The sequence below is a fragment of the Labrus mixtus genome, chromosome 2, assembly GCF_963584025.1.
Source record: "Labrus mixtus chromosome 2, fLabMix1.1, whole genome shotgun sequence".
Classification (NCBI taxonomy): domain Eukaryota; kingdom Metazoa; phylum Chordata; class Actinopteri; order Labriformes; family Labridae; genus Labrus; species Labrus mixtus.
Genome location: NC_083613.1, coordinates 3743309 through 3766680, shown reverse-complemented (window position 1 = coordinate 3766680; position 23372 = coordinate 3743309). Strand labels below are relative to the sequence as shown.

General features: G+C 38.7%; 1 protein-coding gene across 1 annotated transcript in view; it reads right to left on the bottom strand.

Annotated features, from left to right (window-relative positions):
* Nucleotides 1–2605: 2605 nt before the first annotated feature.
* LOC132981426 (endonuclease V-like) overlaps nucleotides 2606–23372 on the bottom strand; it is an 85881-nt gene continuing 65114 nt past the window's right edge. Inside the window, exon 9 of the mRNA XM_061047450.1 lies at nucleotides 2606–3071. The gene's annotated coding sequence lies outside the window, so the exon portion shown is untranslated. The remainder of the gene's footprint in view (nucleotides 3072–23372) is intronic.

Here is a 23372-nt window from a genome sequence, read left to right as displayed (position 1 = left end):
TTCAGAGTTTTCAGAGTCCTATCTTCACTTTGTTTACATCACCAGGACGGCCGGCTGACTCCTCCCCTCGAGTATAAAAGTTGTTTAATTGAGGGACTAGAGAAAAGAAGAATAACATACTGTACTCACTGATTAACTGTGTTTCTAGATCACGCTCATTTCAGGTAAATTTACATGCAGTGTGAAGATACGAGCATAATAAAGATCGCTAGCATTAGCATGCTAACACAACAATGCACCGTGAGTTGTTTTGGTTTCATGCTGGTGCTCAAGGGCGACATCTGCTGGATCAAAAAATCACATATAAAGCCTTTAAAGGCCAAGCTCTATTAGATTGTGAAGTTATCTTACAGTGAAAATCAAAGTATGCTGGTCTACAACTGGCACATTTGCTGTGTGTAACTTTATTACAGGTTACTTGTCAGTCCTGAAAGCTGTCAGAAGTTACCCCCAATTCACTCATACTTGCAGCCCACAGCGCCGTAGTTAGCTGCCTCTCTAGCCAATCATGTGTTCACACCGCAGTCTGTCTACAGAGCGTGCCACCGGCGCCACTACGCTCTGCTCCGTTCCAAATGCGCTGCAATTCATTGTTCGATGGAGTACGCTAGATAGAATATGACAACCCGGACTTTATCAACTTTACGTCAAAACAGGCATCAAACGAACAACAAATCAGCCTCAGAAAGACAAAGCAACATGTTGTTTGCACGTTTTTTTTCTTTATTCCCGTGTGATCTTGTAGTTCTCCCGTGATGTGTGTACAGCTCCTCATGTGTGCGCTACGCTGTGCACAAGATCCAGAAGCTGATCCAGTGGGGATGGGCGTACGCCGTCCGTAATAAAACCGCGGTGCGCACAGAGTATATGTGAATTGGGGGTTAGGCTTACAAAACTTGGTCCTGATTACTTTGGGATATGGGAAAGTTTACACACTAACCACATCAGCTAATTCTACCCGAGGTAGCATTATGTTTGCCGAACACGTCATCAACTAGATTGTCACCCTCAAAAACCATTGAGCTGAGGTTTTTTTAGCTGGCAAATTTAACAGTTAAATGGTAATTAAGAGAATTCTACTTCTGTTAATCTCTGCTAAAATCCAATATCCATTGTTTCAAAATTACTACAAACTTTAAAATCGTGACTCTGCAAAAGTCTGTGAGTGCATTTCCAACCTACATTTGTTATGTGCTTATTCAATAGTGCAAAAATTAGAGAAAATGCCAGAAATATATATTAAAAAAAAGAACATGTTAAAAAAACTATTCATGCTTGGCTTAGGTAATAAAATGTGTATTATGAATAAAGAAAATTGAAATGAAAACATAGTCAGTAAAAAAAATAAAAAAAATAGTAGCAAGATAAATATGTGACTTAAACCTGAAGCCAAAGCTGTCATGGTTTTCTCCTGATAGGCCGTATTGTTGTCCATAGTTCTCAACATTGCTACCGCAGATGATGTCACTTGAGGGGACGGTCCACGACACACAACCAAACCAATGGGGGAATAGCATCCTGGTCCATCTTTGTATGTGGCCCGAGTGTTCAGCCCTCAATGCATCTTCAGAACACATTGGGGTGCATGGCTTTGTAAACCCTGAGTACAGATGTATACACGGCTCTTTCTTTTCTCAGCTAACACCAGGGGGGGCTCAAAAGCCGAATTACAGTAAATCGAGATCCTCTTTGCATTACTTACAAAGAATCTACGTCGCACGGCAGATATAAAGTTTTATTTCCATCTTTTTAAGTATATTTATTTCTTTGTTGTGAATAATTTTAAGTGATTTATTTGCCTTGTTTATTGTGTTTATTTTCTAAGGGTGGACTTTTAATCATCTCCTTATTTTATAGTTGGACTTTTAATTCTGTATTTTAGCCGGACTCTTAGCTTGTTGTGAAGACTGTTTTAAAAGGTTTTAGACTGTCAGTTTTAAAAGGTTTTAGACTGTCAGTTTTAAAAGGTTTTATTTTTGGGACATTTTTTTAAATCTGGGTCTTCAAAGTGTTGCTGCTCCTGTTTTTAAAACATTGTCATAAATTGTCACCTGCATGGTTGCACCTGAAACTAATGCCTTCTCTTTGGGTTTTTCCTAACATTTGTGTTCACCACTTGATTTTTAAAGCGCCTGTACACAAATTCTGGTCACGTTAATCAGTCCCTATATGACCGTGAGTTCACCACAACTTAACCATTGTGTTTGACCTTCTTGAAATGCCTCAGTCTGTCAATACTGCATGTACAGTATCTGTACACAATGTGTTCCAGTGACGTGAGACCTTACGCTCTCCACCAGCTGATCTTCTGACTCCTCCAGCAGATCAATACTGCCCCATCTGACCACTTCTATTCCCGGCCCTCATCCCTGCAGAGTCAGCCCCTTTTCCATCCTTCGTTTCCGCTCTCCTCGCTGGGACTGGCCCGGCACAGGGCTGCCTGCTGCCAAAGTCTGACTCATTTAAAGAGAGACACTCAGCGAACGTCACAACAAGGCCTGTGACTGTGTGTATGTCACATTGATAGCTATTTCCATACACAGCCGTATGGAAACGACTCTATTTATAATTCAACATAAGGCATAATTCACAAGGCCCACACATATTAAGAGCTGACCAGGCCTTTGAAGCAGATCAGGGACCTTTATTATTAATTTACAAGGCTCCAAGTGTAAAAAAGCTGCGTGACCCCAAAATGTAATGAGAACAGTATATAAAAAGAGTCACTGTGACCCGTATCCGTTTAAAATGTAGAGCGACTGCATAAAAAGATACAGTTAATCAGATTGTGTCTTGGGTCTACAACAGATACACTTTTAAAGGCACATGAATGTTACATTTCTCTCTCTCTCTCTCTCTCTCACACACACACACACACACACACACACACACACACACACACACACACACACACACACACACACACACACACACACACACACACACACACACACACACACACACACACACACACACACACACACGAACACACACTCTAAGATAATTGGAGGGTTGTGTTGTAGTTGCCTTCTGTCCCGGCTCTTATGGTCTTCTGCTGCATCTTTGACAACCTGAAACAAAAGAAGAGGAGACGGAGAACAAACCTTTTAGTGCAATAAATATCATACCAAAGCTCTCTTACTCTGTCGAGTGTATTTAAAGAGAAGCAAAAGCACCACACCACCACAAGCCAAAGTGACTGATGGTCACCTGAAGATGGCTGTACTTAAGAATTTAGCAATGGCTCTGAGCTCACACTGCTAAAAACATCAGAGTCCAGCTTCGGTCTGTATTCATGTCAGAGTCACTCTTGAGATTCCGGCCTATAGTCCACACATAGGCGGGTATCTTTGAGAACGGAGGTTTTGCTCCTCCGTTTAAAAAAAGAATCCCGTCCACACACGCTAAGTTCTTAAAGAATCTTTGTCAAAATGCAAAATGACCTGTTACAGCTGTCATGAGCATGCCAAGTCAAAAACGATGTTCTTCTCTCCATTTTTCTGCAATGACCATTTCATTTACAAAGTTGTCCATTCAGGCACCTCTGCTCGTCAACATAGTGGGAGAGCAACTGTGTCATGTGTTGCACAGATTAATGTGTAAACATGTAAAAAGTCCAGTTGGACATGTAGTATACGTCTGCCATTGCTCTAATCTCATGTAAAGAAGAAGGTAGACAGCGTCACACAATGACACCAAATGGATGAGAAACTGGCGCACCGTTACAAGCCGAAAACTCTTTTCTTTTCCCCGTCTACACATAAACACCTCAAACAGAGTTTCTGAAAATCACCTTGGAAAGAGTTTTCCAAAAGGTGCGTTTTCAGTGATCTGAAACGTAGTCTGTGTGTGTACAAAATAAAAATGCTAAATTAATCACAAGGTTTTTTCATGTGTTGCATTGTTTGAAAGTTAGGAATCTTATACATGTATATTAATATATATATACTTATTAATATAGAATAAATATACCTTCATATATACCTATATATGACAACTGTACCCTTAAACAAACAAGTCCAATGAGTTTCTTTCTTTGTCATCGATGTTGACAAAGAGGAGCTCAGAAGTCCCAGCCCTTCTTGATTTGGATTTGTCAGCGAGGGAGAAGAGACAGTGACAACACTGTGTTGTTCCAAAAGTTGAACTCATTTCAACTAAGAGAGAAGTGAGCGTCTAGACAAAACAGCTGACAGCGATGGCAATTTAGCACCAAGGATGCTGAGTGCTGTAGACACTGAACTGCTTTGGTATAGACAATGGCCGCTGCCAGCACTCACAAAACATTTATGTTAGGAGACAATGGCTGTTAATATGTTATAAAGAACAATAACCTCATTGTCCATATATGAAAAAATTGATTTGAAACTCTCCTGTTTGCTAAGGGGCCGTGCAGTATGTCACTGCTGCAGGAAGGTGATTCTATGTGTATGTATGCTTTATATGATCTATATTTATGTACTCTTAAAATCTCTTATAACTACAGGACAAGACAAATGTCCCTCTTTTGTCCCTCTTAACATCTTATGTTATCTGATTAAGGACAATGTTTTTATTCTTAAGGTATACTTATCGAAACTAGTGAGGGAAAAGTAAAGAATTCTCATTAAGTTTAAGCTCAGGTCTCACCAGAGAAAGTCAATTAAAATCCCTTGTACTGTGTTGCAAAACCTCTCCACTAAACAGGAGTCTTCTCCTACACAGTGTTTTCTCCTTTAACTCTTTTATCTTACGAGTCCGAGTGAGAGGAAATATTTTTAAAGTTTTAAAAATTGATACTGAGAAATGGAGCATAAAATTTGAAGATATTTTGTTACAATTCACCCTTCTTTCCAAATTGTATATTCAAACTATTAAGAAAATACAAAATCGACAACAATACTTAAATAACCAATACACATATTTACCCTGGTGAAATTAGGTTGCGTCTGTTGAGTATGCGTTAACTTTATGACAATATTTTGATTAGTTGCATGCCAGGATGGTTTTCACTGATCAAATCATATTGGTTCTAGAGCTGTTCATTTATCATTTAACAACAAAGAGCACCTTTACCATTGTTGTTTCGGCAGGGACAGGTACAAGGTCAGTGTCAAACATTATTTAGTTTCAAAACCGTCTTTCAGTAACCTTGTTGTTATTGCTGCTCTTGCATCATCTCAGTCTGATCATTATTTCTGGGCTTCTTCTAACATTTCAGTAGAAATACATTTCCTTATTAAAAAAAAAAAAAAGATCAAAAGCCTTTACTCTGAACAAGTAGGCCCACAAATGGGTAATTCTAACCATGTTTGGCCAGTCAGAAGGTTAGCCTGACAGATATTTTGGCCAACTTTTATATGGGTATATGGTAAATGGTAAATGGACTTAAGGTTGTTCAACACTTTTCTAGTCTTCTGACTGCTCAAAATGATTTTTTCATGTCACACCTACCCATTCACATACTGATGGTGGAGGCTGATGAAGCAGCAGGAGCAACTTAAGTTAAGTGTCTTGCCCAAAGGACACATCGGACATGTGACTGCAGGAGCTGGAGATCGAACCCGCAACCTTCTGGTTGAGCGTTGACTATTTTACCACTGAGCCACAGCCGCACTCATGGAAGTATTAGTGTCTGTGTATATTTTGTCCAATATGACGGGATAGGGAAACTTTTTAAAGAATAGTTAATCCAGAAAAATTCTCTGTGGCATCATCACATGGTTTGTCCTGCCGTGCATGTTCAGCCACCATTGGATACTAAAATATCTCAACAGCGGGAATATAAAGCATTGCTATAATGTGCACATTCTTTCATAACGTCATTTGTTTCAGAAAGTAGCCCTCTGACCTTTTTTTATTATCATATCAGCGCAACATCTGTTCAAAATCCCCACAGGAAAGCTCTAATTTCACTCCAGCTCAAACAGTATCTATATATCAACAGCCATATTGGTCATCATTAAATTTCATCCTCCAACATTTGTAACAGTCTCAAAAATCCAATTTTGGTCAGTCTCAGTCAGCGAGGATTGATTTTTCTGTCTCTGAGAAACTTGATAAATTCTGGCTCAGATCTGGTACTGGGAAAGCATCCAGATCTGATGATGGAGAAAAAAAAATCAGTGTGAACTTTATGGTTATTTTACAACTTTAAACAGTGTTTAACATATTATACTATCATGTTATTGTTATTTCTGTGCTGTAACAGCAAAAACTGGAGCCTCACAGCAAGGTCCATTAGAAGCCTCCATCATTACTTTCCCCCACAAACTATGGAGGCCGAGTCTGCCTCCCCAGTCCAGTTCATTAGGTCCCTCCAGCAACACAAAGCAATTTGCTCAGAATAGCCACCTTGGACATTTCCAGTGCACTACAGCGACAATCAGCATCAGCGAGCGAGCTGGAGGAGAGCGATTGAGCAGAGGAGAGAAAAATAGAGTCGGCCATTGCGTGAGAAAGACGGATACGGAAATAGAAAAAAAGATGGAGAGATGTTATCATGTTACAGAAAGAACACAGTGCTGATCAAGGTGCTGCATGAGCTATAAAAGGACCGCATAGTAAAGAGCAGCCGTTACATAAGGCTGACTCAGGGTCAGTGTTGGAGGTAAGGAGATGAGGCTCCTGCTGTGTCAACAGCTGGGGGGGGGGGGCTCTCAGTGGATCTGATGTTAATATACTGCAGGACACATTAGTTATTAGATATGGACACACTGAGTCATGGACGGTGATTATGAGGAGACATTATTAGTTCTGTGAATGTGTGTGTGCATGTTTGATGACTTTTTTTTTATTCTGCAAACTCATCTCTGCAGGTTAATATCGATACAACACTCCTGCATTACCGAGCAACTTTATGAAGTTAATGATTATTCCGATTAACTCAAATGTAAGTCTTATTTTCAAAGCTTTGAAAATATAGTTTCAACTCTGCAATGATCAGCAGGATCTCCAGAAACATGCACACAGGAGAAACATGAGCTGTAAAAACGTCTTTGTAGCCGTTATCAGCAGTCACGTTTACAGCATCTCTTCCTGCAGGACTCAGGACTGTGGATTAACATCTGGGTTTATTTTACCAAGAAACAAAGGAACTGATCAATGATTTAACTCTCTACGAAACCAGTCTCTGCAAAGTCGTAAAATTGACCATCTGTTGAAGGACTGCTGAAGAGCTGAATTAAACCACAGCTTTCAATTCTGCATCAAATGAACATTTATGTCTTTCTTCATCTAGATATTTGTAATTGTCACATTGAATGTATTATAATCATCTTTTTAAACTCAAAATCTGATCTTCAGAATAGGAATAAGAGTTATATTATGTTTAATAGGAATTTGACGTGGAGCGCTATTGCCATCTAGTGTTAGAATATCCATGAATACGTAACCTTCATAATTATACATTTAGAGGTGTTATAAAGCATACTCTTTGATATTAGATATAGATGGTGTTATTTAAAGACACCAATTTCTTTTCCTACTTTATTAATATGTCTTATTAAGAATGTTGACTGTATAACATGTTTTTGTTCACCTACAGGGTGGGATTGACTGAGGATGTTCCCAGATGGTGTGATTTTCATCTCAACATGAATCTGATAGAAATGTTTGTCTAAACATATGACGTGAACCTACATCAACGTGGATCTGATAAATAATCCCGAAATGAATGTATGGTGACGTATATATGTTTAGATTCTTATTCTTAATCTTATTGAGTAAACTCGGTTTAGTTTAAACAATTGTCCTCCGGTCAGAATGGGAGTCACCCCTCTTTGCCTGCAGACCCCCCCCTCCCATCCAGCTGATAAGAGCTCACACTGAGCTCAGATCTTTGGTTCTTCTTAGTTTTGGTTTCTTGAAGTTTAGAGCTTCAGCTCTTGCTCTCTTCTCTTCGGACTTCGGTCCGAATCACTTCTTTTAAGTTTGTGCCGTAGAGACGAGTCTCTGCCGAACTTTCTTTTTCACGCACAATTTTTGGAAACATCAATTCTTTCTGGCTCAAGCAAAGTTTTTGAACTTTCTTCTCCAAAGTCTCTGCTCTTCAATTTTGAACGCCAATTCCTTAATTTGGATTCATCAAGATGGCCATCCGGTTAATCTGAATTGGAAATCGACGTATCAAAAGACTCTTTAATATTTTTTCCTGTGGGATCCTCTTGAAGCTTCTGAGACAACGGCTGAACCGACGTACAATCTCCATCCCAGCTGCACACTCCGACCCAGGTGTCAAGGCATCTAATCTGGCCCGTGGACCTCTCTGGGCCTGAAAAGAACCGCTTGCCAGAGACTGAAACGCGGGACCAGCCGGTGGAGTTCAATTGAACACATCTCACAGTAAGACTGCTGGTGGCAAGGGGTGTTGGAAGATTAAGTCTTGAGTCGTGTCTATTCAGAGCCCTCCTTTAAATCCAAATAGAATCCCAAAATTCGTTTATCAACTTTTTCTTTTTGACCATTTTCTGAGTAAGTCATTCAAACAATACCGCGTCTTATCTCATTACTAAATACATAATGTCACCATACATTATAATTGCATTATCCTGATCATAATAATCATATTCTTTATCTGTTTCATCTATACCTCATTGTTTACCCCTTTTTATATTAAATTTTACACATAAAATTCAGGACTTTGTCTGTGTGTTTTCTTGTTTAACATTTCCAGAACTTAGATATGAAACTGACTGATTAATTAATTAACTTATACCATTAAAGTTATTTTCTTCCTTTAAAAGGAAGTGGTGCCCCTTCTTAAATCTGAGGTTAAATAAAGATATAACATTTAAATAATTTAATTACGCTACATCTTTAAGGTTTTTTATAAATGTGTTGCAATACCAAACTTATTTAGAAGAGAAAAAAGTTGGTGAAATAAACATTTACTTAAAAAGTTTTAAATGTCACCAGAGGCAGTGTTTCCCCGAGGTTTATCAGTTAGGGGGTGTTGGCCTGATCGGTCTCAATAAGAACACATGAGCAGAGCAGAGACACTGCTCAGGACGATGAACCGCATAAAAGACGCCCATGCTCTAAGGAAATAAAACGAGTGCACATACATCTCCTAAATTCCAAAGGCCTGAATAAAGAATTTAGCTCCCCTAGCGTTCATTTAGAGTGGCAGCCCACCACAAACTACCAATTTCAACTATGGCTCTTCAAAATTGCCTAAATTAGCACTCACACCAACAAATATCATCTTACTCCCGACCTGTTGTGTTTTTGAACTTTTAGTTTCATACTAAAGCTGTTTAAACAGAAACACTCCGAGAACATTTTTTGACAGTCTGCCTCTGAAATTGAATTTCCCCTCATGGGATTAATAAAGGATAAATTATTATAAATTAATTATTATTATAATTAAATTAATTATTATTATTATAAAGTGTTTTCAAAATTGTTGTTCCCACTTGTCCCTCACAGCGTGAAGTACCAAAGATGGCAAGGCAAAGCCTGACACTATAACGCAGTCTTAAAACTCATTTATTTAGTCTGGCTTTTATATAGTGCTTTATATCAATTCAAATCTTAACATTATTGTATTGTCTTTTGTCTATTGTCTCTGTGCTACTACAATTTTAAATATTCTTCTCCTATGTATTAATTTTAACATCTTATTGCTTTTATGTGTTGTATTTTATTTTTTCATTTTATACATTTTTGGTGTGCATTAGTCTCTGCAATGAATTTTATAAACTACTTTTTCATCAATAACTTTTCTGCACTCTTGTAAAGCACTTTGAACTGCAATTTAATTTGTCTGAAAGGTGATGTATAAATAAAGTTTGATTGATTGATTGATTGATATAATGACACCTTTTGCCTTTATATCAGGGCTACATGTTACTGATTGAATCCACAGTAACAACTAAAGAAATGGAGAAGAATGAACAGGCAAGCAGAAAAGAGTAGCTGCCTCATTACATGTACAATGATCATATAGGGATTTAACGATTCACTCTACTCGAGATACATACGATTCAGGATACTGCCACGATACGATTTTCTCATGATTTATTTTACAAAATGAGACTGTAGACAAATTATGACTGAAACAGATTCCTTTAGGGGCTGCTACCCATTTGTCAGTGTGGTTTGGCCTTTTCATGTTTTTCTCTCTCAACAAGAGGAGGTGATAGGAGCTTCTCGTTGTGGTGTAGATTAAATGCTGCATCATGTTGGTTGTATATTTGTGTAGTTCTCTGTCTTCTTGTAATATTTGCACACAGTTTTTGTCTTTTTTGTTATTTTCTCAATTTCAAAATCTCGCTCTGCAGCTGCTGACGCTCATGAAATTATTGCAATTAATCTTTCAGAGTACCGATGTGAACCTTGGCACCTTTTGAATCGATTTTTCATGATTTTTTGATTAATCTAGATATAAATGTCAATTCTAGTTTTTATTTTCTATTTTCTGGCTGTCTGATCTTTCATAAAATAAAATGTTTTAATAACAAAAACACAATCCTTAGGAGTCGAGCTGACTGTGGCCTCATGCTTCACACACAACTTCTGACACTACACATGTTAATGCCATAAAGTGGAAACCAACACCTTATTCAAAGTGTTCAGTCGGGCTTCAGGCTTAGGACTCTTAGAGTTAAGAAGTGTTAGTTTAATGGACTATTTTGCGTCTTTTCTAATTAGATATAAGACATGATGATACATGAGGGGGGATACAGAACAACAGCACTTATTATAAACAGGGAAAAGCTTGATTTAATAAAGTATTACATATTTACAAATGGACATAAATACAATTTGGGCTGCAGCTAAAACAAAGTGAATGATTTTATGTTGAGATTCAGTCAGTATAGTCATGTGTTTTTCTTGCCTTAGTCTGTGTGGTTCTTCAGTCAGACACACCATGAGCTGTGTGTCCAGTGATATTTTACCATACCTCAAAAATGAAAAACTCGCTTTTTTTGAAGGATGGGGAAACTGGAAATCTCCCAAGTCCCAAATTATTGATGATGGAGCTACAAGTAATCTCTGAAATAGAATACCAAATCAGAGTGAACAAGAGAGAGAAAAAAATACCAAGCTGCTGGGCCACATTACCCTGAACGATCGGCCCCTAGTTCAAAAACAAATCTAAATCTTATTATCTTTCACCTGCGTTTATGTACAATGATTTTATTTTCTCATTTAATGCAGCAAGCACAGTAAAAAGGTACCACTTGGTCCTTATTGGAAATTCTCCACCACACTTGGTGGCTCTAAAAAAAATGTTTACTTTGCCAAACAAATTATGAATAGTGTCTTTGTTGTTTTTTTAAATACAGTTCATTCAGTGTTCTCTCACTGTTCACTGCATCTCATAAGCTGCTCTCAGTCTGTGTGCAACACATTAAAGTACGTCGTGGGATCGGACGAGTATGGCCTACAGTCAAATCAACCGAATAAAGGGAGATGTTTTTATCATATTATAAAAAAATCAAAGGTAAATTTCAAACACTGGCTCATTGTTGTGCCAATATTTCTCAACTACTAGTTGAGGGACAGAGAGTGAGCAGAGCAGAAAAACGTTATGTAATCAGTGGTACAAGGATTGTTTATCCAGTTTATGGTTCTTAAAAATAACAGGAAGCAATACTGCTCCTGAATATTTATTGTCTTTGTCTCTGGTGCTTGGGTCCTTCACTATTTTATTGTTATTGTATTCATAGTTTTGGTTTTAAAGCTCTATTGCAACATCAGCTGAATTTTATTATTATGGCTCACAGTATATAACTTGTGTGTTTTTTTTTATATGAAAGGGGTGGTTAAACCTGTCCAAGAGATTTTTTCAGATACTTGGAGGATTAGAGCTACCTTTCATCAGGTACTTCTGGAGGCTTGTGGAAGCGGACAAAGAGATAAAAGGGTTGATCTTTGAACTTCAGCAGCCAGCAGCACCGTCATCAGTGCTAGCCTGTCTGACCTGAGTGTCTGCGCTGCACAGCCAAGGCCAGCTGTGCTTTCATTGGCCTGCAACAGTCAACCGTCTGTCAGACACACAACACCAAAGCAAGAACGGTACAGAGGGGGAGAGTGAGGATCTGTGAGTCTGAAACTCAGCGTGGCTTCAGAAAGTAAACATCTGAACACTTCATTTTCTATTTCATTTTGTTGATCAAACACAGATTATTTTGGGGCTTTTGGTCTTTATTGGGACGAGACAGTCTAAGATTGGCAGGAAATGTGGGGGGGAAAGAGTGGGGGGGTGGAATGCACCAAACAGCGTCAGGATCGGGAGTCATTCCTGTGACCATGTGTGACAAGGTTCTACGTCTCTATTCATGGGGGCGCCTGCTCTACCAACTGAGCGGAACCAACCCCCTCAAGTTATTCGTTTTTGATGAAGCATAATTGAGAGATTCTTCACTTTTATTCATTAACATTTGGATACATTCAATGCACTACATAACTTTTTTTTTTTCATGCATTCACGTCTTTCCCCTTAATAGGTTGATGGGCTGCTGATTCAAGGTCTGCTTGTGCTCTTCACTTCTACCACAGCTACGCCCCCTAATCACAATCAGGAATCTGAAACAGCAATATTGGCCAGGTATGCTCACACACACACACAAGGAAGTAAAGTTTAGGTAAACTGTGCTCTCTATGTTCAGAAAGCACAACATTAAATATCAATAATACACACAAAATAAGCAAAACCTAATATGTATAAGGCTGAATGAGAAAATAGTGCAGTGGAGTTAAATCAGTCTCAATATTCACAAATGCACACAGAAGCATTCACAAATGTATTTCAGTGCACACACAAATATATTTCATTCTATATAAATGTAAAGTTAACACTAGTAGGCCTAACGTTACTGGACACAAACAGTCTGAACGATGTGAGAAAGCCCCAAAGTACCGTGGATGGACACCTGGCCATGTTAACTTGTGACAGTGACCGCTAGTCTGTCATCAGAATGACGTTGAATGTGTGTTGATACATAACCACACGCAGTCATATAGCCATGTCATAACCACGATAAACAACTTTCCATCTATAGTACGACAATCACAGAGACTATTTACTGGTCAGATTAAAGATGACTTAATCAGATTGTCTGATAGCTAGGCTAATCACTGTCTGCGCAGATGTAACACTAAAGTGATCACATTAAATCATACCCTTGAATCTACACTACTGTGATTGGCTGAATAGGAAGGAGACATCTGATTGGCTACAGACATTTCCCTGCTGAAAAAAATGCATTTGTGAATCTAACCACGGCAGAGGAGTCTCAAAAATCCCACACACAAATGCAGTGAGGTTCACGAATGACAAACAGTTTGTAAATGCAGACTGAACAGTTTGTATATTAATATAACAAGATACAAATGTGTTTTTTAAATATATACAGTACAGACCAAAAGTTTGGACACACCTTCTCATTCAATGAGTGTCCTTTCTTTTCATGACTATTGACATTGTAGATTCACACTGAAGGCATCAAAACTATGAATTAACACATGTGGAAATATATACTTAACAAAAAAGTGTAAAACAACTGAAAATACGCCTTATATTCTAGTTTCTTCAAAGTAGCCACCTTTTGCTCTGATTACTGCTTTGCACACACTCTGCATTCTCTTGATGAGCTTCAAGAGGTAGTCACCTGAAATGGTTTTCACTTCACAGGTGTGCCCTGTCAGGTTCAATAAGTGGGATTTCTTGCCTTATAAATGGGGTTGGGACCATCAGTTGTGTTGTGCAGAAGTCAGGTGGATACACAGCTGATAGTCCCACTGAATAGACTGTTAGAATTTGTATTATGGCAAGAAAAAAGCAGCTAAGTAAAGAAAAACGAGTGGCCATCATTACTTTAAGAAATGAAGGTCAGTCAGTCCGAAAAATTGGGGAAACTTTGAAAGTGTCCCCAAGTGCAGTCGCAAAAACCATCAAACGCTACAAAGAAACTGGCTCACATGAGGACCGCCCCAGGAAAGGAAGACCAAGAGTCACCTCTGCTGCGGAGGATAAGTTCATCCGAGTCACCAGCCTCAGAAATCGCAGGTTAACAGCAGCTCAGATTAGAGACCAGGTCAATGCCACACAGAGTTCTAGCAGCAGACACATCTCTAGAACAACTGTTAAGAGGAGACTGTGTGAATCAGGCCTTCATGGTAGAATAGCTGCTAGGAAACCACTGCTAAGGACAGGCAACAAGCAGAAGAGACTTGTTTGGGCTAAAGAACACAAGGAATGGACATTAGACCAGTGGAAATCTGTGCTTTGGTCTGATGAGTCCAAATTTGAGATCTTTGGTTCCAACCACCGTGTCTTTGTGCGACGCAGAAAAGGTGAACGGATGGACTCTACATGCCTGGTTCCCACCGTGAAGCATGGAGGAGGAGGTGTGATGGTTTGGGGGTGCTTTGCTGGTGACACTGTTGGGGATTTATTCAAAATTGAAGGCATACTGAACCAGCATGGCTACCACAGCATCTTGCAGCGGCATGCTATTCCATCCGGTTTGCGTTTAGTTGGACCATCATTTATTTTTCAACAGGACAATGACCCCAAACACACCTCCAGGCTGTGTAAGGGCTATTTGACCAAGAAGGAGAGTGATGGGGTGCTGCGCCAGATGACCTGGCCTCCACAGTCACCGGACCTGAACCCAATCGAGATGGTTTGGGGTGAGCTGGACCGCAGAGTGAAGGCAAAAGGGCCAACAAGTGCTAAGCATCTCTGGGAACTCCTTCAAGACTGTTGGAAGACCATTTCAGGTGACTACCTCTTGAAGCTCATCAAGAGAATGCCAAGAGTGTGCAAAGCAGTAATCAAAGCAAAAGGTGGCTACTTTGAAGAACCTAGAATATAAGACATATTTTCAGTTGTTTCACACTTTTTTGTTAAGTATATAATTCCACATGTGTTAATTCATAGTTTTGATGCCTTCAGTGTGAATCTACAATTTTCATAGTCATGAAAATAAAGAAAACTCTTTGAATGAGAAGGTGTGTCCAAACTTTTGGTCTGTACTGTATGTATATTAAATATTTGTGGATTTCTATTACATATATACAAAACTATAAATATTTGTGTGTGAATCAGAAATACATTTGTGAATCTAATTTTTTATTTGTGGATTTGTTTTACATTTATATAGAATGAAATACATTTGTGAATCCTTCTGTGTGCATTTGTGAATATTGAGACTGATCTAACTCCATACAGTGGTGTGTAGTGCAAACATGCTGAGATAACATAATATAATAAAAGATGTAATTATGTAACAGATGGTTCATTTAAACGAGGTAGAGAGTTTTTACAATATTCTTTAAGAGTGTGCATGGATTGATATCAGAGGAGGATAATAATAGTAGTACAGTATTTACATGATTAAGTTGTTGACCCTAAATTCATCATCAAGTATAGAGAAGGAAATAGACTGACACATTCTTTACAAATCCAAGATGCCCATATGCCAGATGACTTTTTAGATAACGGTGTACAGCTAATATGAGACCCATTTTTACATACTTTTTTGACACTGAACACTAATCTTGTTCAGTCATATTATGAAAGGAGTAAACCTAGTACAGCAACATCTGAAACTGGATTCCTTAGGTCATTGCCTCATTTCTTCTGGGCTTATGTGAAGGTGGGTGCACGATGAGCTTGTCATATCGTAGGTAAGCTATATCACCTCTCTCTTGTCAGGAGTCTACAGTGTTAATACCTGCCCGTTTCCTTACCATGGACCAGTACAAGTCCTGTATGGGATGCAGGTCGGCACATGTGATGATTTTCTGCTTAAATGACTCAGCATGGATTTAAGACGTACAAGCGTACATAATGATCTAGTATTAATAACACTCTTAATATTCTAATCATATTAATAGTCAGAGTGCAGATTGGGCTCTGATTCATCAAAAGTACGTCTGCTCCTGCTTTATGTGAGAAAGCACTTTACAGAAGATTACCCTCACAGGTAGATAGATAGGACCCTTCTCTATAAAAAAAAAAAAAGAATGAATGGTTTGATTTAGGTCCATTAACTAAACTGACATGCATCAATTATTCAGTCCAAATCTTCATTTTTTAACTGAATGACCTCCAAATTGTCTGTAGCCTCAGGGGCCTGATGTAATGTAAGGAACCTATGTAAACACTTTATAAATATTGTAATGTGTGGTGGATGGATCACTGTAGTTAAGAGAAACAGAAGGCTGGAGACGGATAACTTTACTGTCATCCACATTGTTCTGCTAGACAACAAACCACAACACTTCCTTGTTACTCATCACATGTCCCGTCGTTAGCCAATCAGAGGTTAGGATGATTAAACTCAAGGCAAACATTATGACAAACACAGAAGTAGATTCAATATAATTTGGTCACAGTTACTAGGTGCTACTGCAAACATTAAAACATGTAAATATATCAATATTAACTCAAATATGTAAATAGTTCACTGTATAACTTAAATACATGAATTAACTCAAATATATGAATTTACTTCACTTTTGAATCTTACAATATCAACGTCTACAATGTTCCAGTAAAATAGTCAATGTTATACCAAACAGTTCAATTGAATGATGTCACAATTTAAGCAAAGGATGTTTTGTTCACAGAAACATAAATATCACACTTACTGATCGGCATACCTTTGGGTAAATCTTGTCATGTCATTCAGATCAGCCCAAAGCTGTGCTTGTTCTCATACTAACGCACTGACCTCAGATTATGATAATGGAAAACATGACACCTGCTGAACATCAGCATGTTAGGAATGTCAAAATGAGAGTCTCAGTTCACTGATTTAAGTAAACTAAGTCCACGTTTAAACAAAAACCATCCACTGACAATGGCGTTGTTTTTCATTTCAGTTTCCAACAGAGTTTTGATAACAACCGCTGTGCTAATGGATCCACACAAATGACTAACATGGTGTGTTATACATGCCAGGTGATGTGACATTGTAATGAAACAATACATGCATGTACACATAATCGTCTACAAAATTGCTACTGGCTAATCCCCTTCTGGTATGCCATTTGCTGGCGTATTGGTTGAATGTATTGCACTTCTGCTGATCAAAGTGATGGTGCAGGAAATATACACTTAGCTGGAGAAGAATTGTTAAATTCGATAAAGTAAGCAGCACAAACAGAATTTGTGAATCCGCAATTGTTGTTGTTGTCCACCTACTGTCACAGATGTGGGAAAACAAGGGAGATGGACCCAACTGCAGAAACGCCAAAGTAAATTTAATTAACACAAACGACAAAGCAAAGCTTACTATCCAAATGTCCAAACTGAAAAATCCCAAAAACGGTCAAAATACTGAGAAACACTGACGTAGACTAACCAACAACAAACATACCATAATCTGACACAGGCGGGAAGAAACACAGAGACTAAATAGACATGGGGTAATCAAACACAGTGAGACTAACGAGGGCAATCAACACTGGAGGGAAACACACAGAGGCAGGATAAAACACAGCACTAAAGACAACTATGAAATAAATCAGGAAACACTGAAGACAGAGAACTTGAAAATGTAACAAAAAACTAGAATATAAAGAAACACCAGGATACGAAGTTACAAAATAACACACGAAACATCAAAGACCAAACTAGAAAACACAAAAGGGAAACACCAGGGAAGACTGAGAACTAAAAGATAAATACATCTAAACTCTGAAAAAACAAAACCAAAACAGACCAAATCATGACCCCTACTTGTTGAGGCTATTGACTGGAGCAGTGATGGGCATGTGCGAAAAGTCTCCGTTTTTAATGGAACTGCTTATTGCCAGCATACACAACGACAGAGACGGTGACATCTTCATATGATGTCTGCACAACAAAACGTTGTTGTTGTTGTGTGAATAAACAGCCAGAACACAACAAAAGGTCACCATTTTTCAGCTGAAATGGTTGTTGTGTAAACAGGACCTCTGTTCAGTCACTCACACGCACAGTGATTTGGGGCGTGTCCAACTAGGTTTGCTAGCACAATGTAGGTGTAGAACCAGGCACAGAGTGCAAAGAGGTTGGATTAAGTCGTTTGATTATTTTTAGTACGTATTTTCATGAATTCATTCATCTTGATAATTTTGTGGATATATCTTTAAATTGTGTCAACCATGTAAGAGTAATTCTTCTTTTAGGTTTGTGAAGCTGTAATACATATGTGTTAGAGACCTCATAGCAGCAGAGTTATATTTGGATTGAAGTGTCTGTTGTGAGCAGAAAAGGAAATGTGACTCTGAGACTGAAGAAATGTATATGTCTGATATTTAAGAGTCAAGCTGATGTCTTCTTTCTAGCCTTTTAGAGATGAACCGAAGCAGCCAGGAATTTGTGGGATGTACCTTCTAGTAGAATATAAGCAACACTGTGAAGATGAAGATTCTGCCACTTTGTCCATGATTGTGAGATCTTGGTCTGCACTTTGTCAGCCATGTGTGTTGTGTTTCTGTGTTGTCTGACCACAGCTGAATAAATCTAAGATGATCCACAGTCTGTTTCACGATTTCATCATTGTCCATCTACTACAGAAACAACCCCCACCTAACAGTTATATACATAGGTGTGTTATGGGCATTACATGAAACAAATCTGTCATCGTGTCAGCTCCCTTTAAGAGCCGCCTGCAGGCTAGCACAATGTCATTTACATTGCAGATTTCACTTTTTATTCTGAGATAGGCCGGATCAAATTCTGTCCTGTCAGTGTGCCACTGAACACACAGAACACACACAGGACACTGTATGAAATATGTCGATGGGGGATTGAAGTTATATTTTGCGGATCAGAAGCGATCAAAAAGAAACAGTGAATATTTCTGCCTGAGGCACAAAAGCGTATCGTCATTAATTATGAAAACTCTCCAGACACGCTGACAGGATCGAACAGGATTTATGTTAACTAATGTTTTGTGAGCTCAACATCAAATAAATGTAGGAGGCTGTAAACATTTATTTGTATTTTTAAGACTGTAAGTAATAACTTACTTATTTTCTCTGCTGGAATTCTTGGCTAAATTCTGGTGTACATGCGTGATATACATTGGACATTCTGTATTATTATCTGTGGGCTGTATTGTTTATAGCATGCATAGTTATGTATGAAATGTATCATATATCCAACTCTGTGTAACATGAGAGCCTGAGTTTATGTGTTTCTGTGTGTATTAGACGGAACATACATTGGAGTAAGTGCGCACAGAGAGCTTGAAAACAAAAAAAAGGCTTTCTGTCTCTCAGCACTCCAATCCAATAAAAATCTGATTTTATCAGCAAATGAACTGATAATAATAAACGGTGAGGTGTGTGCACTGTTTTGCATCCTGTGTGTGTTGATTAAGCTCATTGGCCGTGCGTTGTGAACTCACCAATGATCTGCCCAACTTTCTAATGCATCCAAGCAGGAACATACTGTGCCACAGACTTTCAACTTTAGATCAGATGTCAGGTGGTCTCAGGTGCAGTCGTTTTCTGGGTCCTAAAGATAGGAACACCCCAACTTTTCACCTGACTACACCTCATTTTAAAACAAATACACACCTCTGTGCACTGATGGAAGTGCAAGTTAAATTGCTATTCAAACAACTTAAAGGCTGGGCGTTAAAATTACGAGTCTGTCAGGAGGAAAATAGGACACCTGAGCTGCATGCAAATAGACTTTGCGCCGAGCGTACGATAAGGCCCTTTTAAAACATGGTTACTTTGTTAGAATTCTATTTGACATCTATTCGGTTTTAACTTCTTTAAAATCTTAATTCTAATCTTATTGAGCTGCTGATAATAAGGTGGTAAAATATAAATGTCAGCACTCAATAAGATTTAATTGTAAGGGTAACCTTATCGGTATTGGTGGCTAACTTACATCAGATGTTATCCTTAGTACAAATGCAAATCTCTCAAGAGGGCAATGAGAATAATTTGGCCTCTGCACATTCCCTTCTTGCACCATCAGAATGCAAACACTGTTATCATAGCTGACGGTTCTGAATACTTCTGCAACAATATGCATGCTAATTAAGGGTATAGGTGAAGTTTGAGCAGGCTTCATATGAATGACTCTTCCCTACACCTCATTAAGAACTAATGAGGCTGACCTACAGAATCATTTACATGATATGTGCAAATGGGCTTTCATTTAGACTATCATATAAGTCACTTTGCCTCTCGCTGTGCACAGCAAGGGATCAGAGATGGACTGTGGTTATGTGTTTGGACATGAACTAGCTCTAGCCGAATACTGAACAGCATACAGTACAGTCTTCAACAACAGCTGCCGTCTGTTTTTATGTGCAAAAATGATTTTATATATGATGACACATCCATTGCCACACACACACATAAATGTACACAAACACATGCAAATGCACATACCCGGGCTTTTGCAGACGCATGCATGTAGAAACATTCGCACACAGAAACACATGAAGTCAGCACATTTCTAGACAGTAAACAGGGCTGTGAGCTGCTTAGCTATGCTGGTCAGGCTTTAGGCATTACCAGTGCACATAACATGACCCCCCCCCCCCCCCCCCCCACACTCACATTTGCAATATTTTCCCATTTCCTCTGCAGGGCAGATAGAAGCGCAGTAGATCTTTAAGGGGGGGTGTGTGAGCCCTTCACTGGTAATAATCTCCTTTACACTTCACACTGCCACAGGGATGAATCATGGTGGATGTTGTCACTATGTGGGAGAGAGAGAGAGAAGGGGGCCCTGATGTGCCATGTGAAGGCTGGCCTTTATGATCCCCTGAGCGTGTGTGCCCCTGTGTTTGTGTATGTGTCGATGATTCAGCAGTGCACAGAGAGGCCAAGGATCTTATTCAGAGGTTGTCAGCAGAACAGAGGTCTAGAGGTGTTTTCACTCATGCAGACGAGGGGTGCCTAGATTCAGAGAGATTTCTGTTCCAGTAATTTGAGACAAAACAACAAAATGAACCCTGTATTATATTGAACAGCTTTAACACAGCTTTTCAGCTCAGACACATATTGTGTCTCAGCTTTTCAGAGGAGATTAAACACAACATCCTGAGCTTTGTTTTTTATTAACACATGAAAAAACTATTAGAGCTGGGGTTAGCAGCTTTGGAGAAACGCAGAAGAGCTGTCTCTCAAGCCGAGTTTGATTGTTAACTTAAAACTGCTCATATTACATCTGTCTTGTATTCTCTGCATCGTCTTCAAATGAAAGTCATAATACATTCAAAAATCCTCATTTGTGTTTGTACAGCCCTGGACCAGCTGTCACCTCTTTATATGTCTGACCTGTTCCCTCCCTACATGACCATTAGATCTCTTAAGGCCCTGACCCACCAAGGAGAAACACCTAGTTTCCACATGTTGAAACAGTGAGAGACGTCGCTGGCGCGGTTGGGGGTAGGAATGTCTCTGATTGGCTGTTCAGCTAAGCGAAACAGGAGAGCTAGTGCACGAGAAGAAATACGGAAGCACCTCTTCTATTCTTGTTCCACTAGTAAAAGACAAATAGGCTGACAAAGCCAGAGCCATTTTCAACTGTTTATCAGACATTATTCTCCATTAGAAGTACCTATATTACAAGAGTTGAGCGACAGCAGTGAGAAAATTGTCTTCTCGTATCATAACAACGGTTTATTTATCCGCCTTCTTCATAGTCTTCTTCCGTTTTCCCCCTTTTTGGAATGACGATTACCGCCGCCTGCTAGCATGGAGAGTTATTGCCTCTCAAGCATGCACAGAACGCACGTGGTGGTTGGCCATCGGCTGTAGTCTTTGCGGTGTGTTCTAGTGAAACTTTTTGGCTAAGACAAAAGGCGGCGTGCACTGACGCCACAGCTGGCCTTCTTTGCCGTCTGCTTGGTGTGTCAGGGCCTTTAGGTCTTCTGACCAGGGTCTACTTTATGTCCCTCATGGAAGATTGAAAACCAAAGGCGATTGTTGAAACACTTTTCAACTCTCGTCCTCTGCACATAGGCTCTGCAGCTTCTACTCATCACCTTTTAAAATGTAATCTGGATGTTTTTTATTTATGGTTGTTATTTCTGTTTTAATAATATTTTGTGAAGCACTTTTTGACCTCACTCTGTGAAAGGTGCTATACCAAATCAACGTATAACAAATAAATAATAATAATAATTCTTATAATTGACATCATATTATATACATCAAAAGCTCTGAATACCTGTTAAACTGGAATACTGGGATGAAAAGCCTACTTGTGCCATGCGCAGTTTGAACAGTAACTGTTGACTGACATCTTAATTAAAAACACTGCAAGTTTGTCTGCAAACAGATGAACCATGTTTAACAAATGTAGCCAAATATAAATATATAAATAGCTAAAGCCAGCAGCCAGTAGGCTAACAGCTGCTACACACTGCATGTCTAAGCAGTTCATGTGGGTGGTGTAAAGTCTGTCTTTTTGAGGCTCAGGCATGGCTCATGTCTAAGCCTTATAGGTAACAACAAACCTGGATCTCTCCAAAGGTTAAGAAAATGTATCTGCTAGTGTCTCCACTCAAACGGATGATCAGACTTAGGTTCAGGCTTAATGGATTTTACAAGACAGATAGAACTACTGATTCTCAGTGTTGCTGGCAGAGTATTTAATAGAGCAAAGCAGATTCCTCCTGTTTTCTGTCTTTGTTCTAAGCTAAGCTACTTGCCTGCTCGATGCAAAACCATATTTAACTTACAGACATGACAGTAGTATCAATCTTCTTATCAAAATCTCACCTGCAAAAATATGCATTTCCAAAACTGTAAACTGTCCCTTTAAATAAGTGATATAAAGCCCTACATGAAAATGCATTTTAAGGCTGTCAGCATTAAATAGTTAATAACGATTAATTAAGGTCTGAAACTAATGCATTCACCGGGGATAAGCATACGACACTGCAGCAACTGCTGAATGTCTCATTTCAAAATTCTCGCTTAGCTGACAAGTCAAAGTAATTTTCACCCTATGAAGTCAAACATTTCACTTTTTACCGCTCCTAGTCGCTGTTTTATTTTCTTTTTTATACATAATGAGTTACTTTATCCGTGGTTAAGTTAATGTTGTAAACTCACTTTATTTCAAAATAAAAGCAGGGTTGACTTCAAACAGTAAGTAAAGTACTCTCAGCTTAAGATTGTACAAACATTCAAAATAAAAGCCTTCCAAATTTTTTTATTTTAATACCTAACAAATGGAATTTAAAAAATGCGATTAAAATGGGGTTCATTTGGATTAACTATTGAAATTTGGCAATTAAATGTGATTACAAATTGTTATTGTTTCATAGACAATAGAAAAAGGTTTTTTTTACCATTTTTAAAAACTGGGCATTGGAAATGGAAAAGTTCCCTGAGAGTTCAATATTTAATATCAATCAACATTAGATTTGTCCTTACCCCTATGGCTGCTCAAAAGATTGTTTTCG